Here is a 6,196-nt window from a genome sequence, read left to right on the forward strand (position 1 = left end):
GTGTATTTCTTAAATGGGTCATAAACACCTTCCACGCTGCAATTGTATATATATATATATATATACATATATATATATATATATATAAATTATACATTTCTAAATCTTTCAGAGAGATTTAGAAATGTATTATTTCTATTTTTGAAATCAGTGAATGTATTTCACTAGAATTATTATATGTTTACGAGAGCTTGACAGGCATCTCTAACTATCAGGCCATTGCTACTCCAGACCGATGACGAGAAAGGACTCAGAAACTAGTCTCTGGATGCAGGCTTAGCAACGTGGAGATGCTTGTCTCCACCTTGTAAGCATAAGGATACAGGAAATGCGTCAAGGCCAACAGGAATCGATGCAGCTTTCTAGGGCTAAATAGCAGTAGTATTATTCCCTTTATGGCACTGTCACATTAAGTTGACAGCATACAACTACTTTATATATAAATATATAATGTATACGTAATCATTTCGGACTACATTGCTATGTAGTCCGAAATGATTACGTATTGTTATGTAGTCCGAAAGCATTACGCATTTCGGATCACATAATAACATAAAAACAGTTGATGCAATACTTGGTTAAGATTTGTTGGTATTTTGCCCTTGGATATTTTTTAAATACATCTCTTAAGTTACTTTACCTTGTTCATCAGAATGTATCCCGTTTTTGATAGACTTTTTAAACGCGTGCTCCAGTTCAGACGCCCTAATTGTGGTTCAGTGAGTAAACGCCTCACAAAAACATTTTGAACATTGCTAGTCGAACTACTGACTTGAATGGAATTCGCCATTTGTCAACTTTGTCTCATTCGATTTATCATCATCTCCATAGGATATACCACATCTATGCGCCCGTGATCAAGAAGTTCAGCAGACCTTCTGCTTAATTCTAGCTATCGACTGTAGCAACCTCACAGAAATTCTTCCGATGGACCATGTGTCATTGCTAATTGGCTGATGGGGCTCACCTTTTTGTACAGCATGGCTGTAAATGTCACTAATAATATACTTCATGCCATGATTTTCAAAGTTCATACCTTAGTCATTTTGTCAGAAGCTATATTGAACAGCTGCAGCGTCCATGATGTTGCAGCCAGTAGCCACGTACTTTTTTCATTGGTGAAACAAGAACCGCGAAAACTCTGCAATATTTAGCACTGTCTGCAGTGACCGTACTCTTTCCCTCATTTTAAGAGAATTTTCTAAAGTAGATGCTTTTGTTCATAGTAGTTCTTGTAAGAGCTACGACTAGTTGATTTCTGCAGTCTTGTTTTAACTGATTTTTCGACGTTCATCACGCTTTAGTCGAGTCATTATTGTCTAGAAGTGAAAAGGAATAGGAAAACACCTGCCAAACAATGTGTTATAGTCTAAAATTAAGGGAAAAAGTTGACCAGTATATACGCGTCTAGCAGAAGATCTATAAAAAGTTAAACATTTTAATCACAGCCAGAAACTCACACATACTTTTTGTTTGAAAAAGCATGACCAGCACTATAAGAAAATTGCGAAAAATAATAATTTCGTTTCCCATCATATTCATGTTGGAACACAGTCACTAAATATTAAAGCTTTGAAAATCATCAAAAATCTTTACTTGTAAACCTTCTCATACTAAATACCCAATTTTATAATCCCAACAAGAAATTCACACATACTAAAACCAATCTGAAAACATGCATACTGAATTATAGAAATAATTTTGTATCCTTTCATGCTGGAGCTCCTCTGTGTACATAGATGTTGTGATTGAGCAAAAGATCCAGGGGAAAGAAGGGTCCACACCGAGTTTGTGACATCCTATTTCAGTTGAATTACAGCTGACAAATTACTTATAATTTCTTTCGAGAGTAACTTGACCATCAGCTTGCTTCCAATTACATGATTGCCTGTTAGTATAGTATACTCTGATCACAGGTAGTTTGTTTATTATTTGACAAACAAACTACTTGTGACAAGAATTCACATGAATTCGTGTCGCAAAAGAAATCATGTGATCTCTTGTGTGGCAGGAAATACAAACTGCTGCTAGGAATGATTCCCATGTTTTTGTGTAACTTGATAAAACAGTTATGCTTTCAAATAGATGTATTTTATTACACATGTACCAAAAGTGTTGGGGAGTTGACTATGAGATCATCAAGGAACATGACTTTGTGAGTCGTGTTTTAGTACTTATCCTCATCCGGACCTTACTTCTATAAAAATAAATTCTCCATGGATGGATGTTCACCAACATGCAGAAACTGAGAAATTTATTCACCAAACCTTTTCAACCAAATAACCAATTTATCAATAAATTATAACTCCAATGTGGCCAACAGTGGCTTAATATAATGCAAAGCCATATGTTTCAACACAGTTTTCATGTTTTCTGTGTATGGATAAAAGTTATCAAAATTTTAATTTACCACAACTTTACATATCCAGAAGAGTTAAAACACTCAAAACAGTCCATTTCAGAGGTATTTATATCATGTTTACCTGAAGTTTTTATTCAATCACCTTTCAGACTTACTGAGTACACAGACTTACTGGAAATTTTTGTACTCATTTCTGACTTCCAAAATAGGTTGATACTCCTTAATAGACATAACTTCATCCTACACATGTCGTGACATGTCTAGGAAACAGTAATGCATAGTTTTCACAAAATACATGACTTTCAGAGTTACAAATCATATAGAACAAGAATCCTACCCTTTTACTTTAGTTACCATTAGATTGTTCAACAAACTTTTGATTTTTAAAGGTGTTTCCTCAAAAACATCAACCAAAACATAGCATACTGCGGTGTTGATTCAATCTAACAGGATTCAAATAAACTTGTAAAGATATGCCAGTTACAAAGTTTCAGTTTTGTTCAAGACTTCTGTAAGAAACTACGGGAATTTTTAATATAATATCCGAACAAGGGTGCTTGTGTCCGAAATATGGATCATACACGTCATATACATAAATATACATACACACATAGATACATACATACATACATACATACATACATACATGCACGTGCGTGCACACACACACATACACACACACACACACATATATATGTATATGTGTGAGTGCACGTGTGTACGTGTGTGTGTATTAATCGAAGTATACAGATAAAGAGAAGATTAAAGAGATAAACATTTATCTACCGTTTAACTTGAACCAATTTCGCAAGGTTACAAAATGCTATTAATCTGGTTTATTGATACTTGTCACAAGCTGTTACCTTTACCCGTTTAATGCAGCTCCTTATTACTTTGAATTTCAAAGAGAAATATACAATGAATTATGACAGCCAAAGCTATAAAATTTTAATGTTCTCGATGGTCGTCTTCGTAAATTGTAATAAAATGTCAGTATCAAGTAATGTAGTTGTAAGAAAGTCAACGTACTAAAAGAAAAGACATTTTAAAAAATAACAATGTCTGCAGATAAGATATATCTTCTCGTGAAAGAAAAAACTAAGCAAGAACATGCATGACATAGTTTCCTCGATGAAACATTCTAGATTTTAAGAGAAATGTAAATATGGCTAAGAGTAAATCGAAGAAACGAAACCTATTTCTATACCAATATATTAACAGACATAGCTAAGCACTTTCAATATAGGTAAATCTCGAAAGAGAACACTCGAGGGATTATAGAAGTTGTAGAATAGTACAAAGAGTTCAGAATTGCAGTAGGTCAAGGAGAAAATCAATAAATTAATAATTCCAAAAGTGAAACGTAATAGAATTTAAAGAAATAAACAGTAAATTGAAAGTTAAGAGGTAGGTCGCCATTTTGAATGGTCAGGTGACTTCACAACCAAACAAAACAATGACATATATTATGGGAAGTATTATGAGTAGCTATGGAACAATATTCGTACAATTGGTGTGTGTGTCTGTGTGTCTGTGTATATGTATGTTTGTATATATGTATGTGTATATACATATATATATGTGTGTGTGTGTGTGTTTGCATGTATTTTGGGTGCGGTGTGTGTTTCAAGTGAGGGTGGATGAGTATATACATATAGGCACATGTGCGTGGGTGTGCGGGCGCGCATGTGTATGTATGGAAATGCGCGCTTACGCGATTGCTATGAACATTTTTATTCCCTTACCTTTACTCCCTCCCCTTACTTAGCGGTCATTCTAATAGCTCTTTTGTCTTAATAACGGTATATAACAATTAAATCCGTGAGTGAACAATGTCCCAGTGAAAACATCAAAAAAATATAAACACAATTGACCTGATATAATGATTTGGGATAGAGAAGAGAAACTGTATACAGTTGTGGAAATCAGCTGCCCAGTGGATGTTGTCATAAAGCTGAAGATCAGTGAAAAAGAGAATACCTATACTGGACTATTGAGAAATTTTCAGTTACTTCATCCAGTTTCCAAGTCCAGGTGTATACCTGAAATTATTAAGGGACTGGGATATGTAACACACTGACTCAATACCAATCTTGAGAAATTGGGCTTCTCAAAACTAGACAGAGAAAGCTAATTCGAAGGCTACAAATCCAAACCATCAGTAGAACTATAAAAATCTGTAAAACATTCCAGAAGTTTATCATTTAAGTATATGAGTATGTCAAGATATGCAACTACATGCATGAAAATACATACATAAAACAAAACATACAATCCTGCACCTACACATACATACCTACATACATACATACATACATACATACATACATACATACATACATACATACATACATGCATGCAAAAATACCCTGTTGCTGATGTTGAAATTTCAATGCAGAAGCTTTGGATCTAGATTAGAAACGGACTTTTTCACTATTGGCAAGAAATCTTGATATAAAACTGAATAATAGCATACTTACATACAAACACGTAGGCGCAGGAGTGGCTCTGTGGTAAGTAGCTTGCTTACCAACCATATGGTTCCGAGTTCAGTCCCACTGCGTGGCACCTTGGGCAAGTGTCTTCTACTATAGCCTCGGGCCGACCAAAGCCTTGTGAGTGGATTTGGTAGACGGAAACTGAAAGAAGCCTGTCGTATATATGTATATATATATATATGTGTGTTTGTGTGTCTGTGTTTGTCACCCCACCATCGCTTGACAACCGATGGTGGTGTGTTTACGTCCCTGTAACTTAGCGGTTCGGCAAAAAGAGACCGATAGAATAAGTACTAGGCTTACAAAGAATAAGTCCTGGGGTCGATTAGCTCGACTAAAGGCGGTGTTCCAGCATGTCCGCAGTTAAATGACTGAAACAAGTAAAAGAGTAAAAGAGTAAAGAGTAAACACGCTTGTGTACTAGGTTTGATCAATAAGTATCCGGACTGTTGACATAGTAACAAAGCTAAAGCACGCGGGGTAAAGCTGTTTCGTACAGATAGACCTTAATCTTTGTTGTGCATGCGTACTAAGTTTTAATGCTCTAGCTTACTTCTGCTGTAAACAGCAGTGCTTGGAAGGAAGGTGTGTAGCGCGTGATCGTCACAATGACCATGACAGGAAGTTGTCAAGGTAATACCTGCTCAGAGGCCCACGCAAAGCTGCAGAAAGTGTATGGAGAGGAGTGTATGAGCTGCACACAAGTGTACGTGTGGTTCAGACGTTTCCAAGATGGCGAGAAAATGTCGATATTGACGAACGTTCTGGGAGACCCGCAACCAGAAGAACTGAGAAAATTATTGCAGATGTGCGTGCAGCTGTGACAGGAAATCGTCAAATTACCATCTATGAGGTATCAGATTGGTTACTGTTCAGTTCAGTCCATTATCACTGAAAATTTGGGTATGAGACGCGTGTCTGCCACGTTTATTCCAAAACTGCTTTCAGCTGACTAAAAAGACACTCAGGTTTCAGTTGCACAAGATCTCCTTGATTGTGTCGAGAACGATAAAAACTTTTTGAAAATTTTGCATAGCCCTTTGAGCAGGTATGGCCAAGCTTTTGGCAAATTTTGATGTAGATTCTCTGCTCAATTTTATGTCATGGTCGATGCGACGATCACACGCTATACACCTTCCTTCCAAGCACTGCTTTAAACAGTGGAAATGAGCTAGAATGATAAGACTTAGTGCGCATGCACAGCAGAGTTCAAGGTCAATCTGTGCCACACGGCTTTACTCTCCGTGCTTTAGCTTTGTTACTATAGCAGCAGTCCGGATTCTTATTGATCAGACAACGTATATATATATATATATATATATATATATATATATAT

At 36.1% G+C, this 6,196-nt stretch overlaps 1 long non-coding RNA gene across 1 annotated transcript in view; it reads left to right on the forward strand.

The window, feature by feature from the left end:
* LOC128251095 (uncharacterized) overlaps positions 1 to 6,196 on the forward strand; it is a 77,796-nt gene that overhangs the window by 6,153 nt on the left and 65,447 nt on the right. The window lies entirely within an intron of this gene.

The sequence above is a fragment of the Octopus bimaculoides genome, chromosome 2 (genome assembly GCF_001194135.2).
Source record: "Octopus bimaculoides isolate UCB-OBI-ISO-001 chromosome 2, ASM119413v2, whole genome shotgun sequence".
Lineage (NCBI taxonomy): Eukaryota > Metazoa > Mollusca > Cephalopoda > Octopoda > Octopodidae > Octopus > Octopus bimaculoides.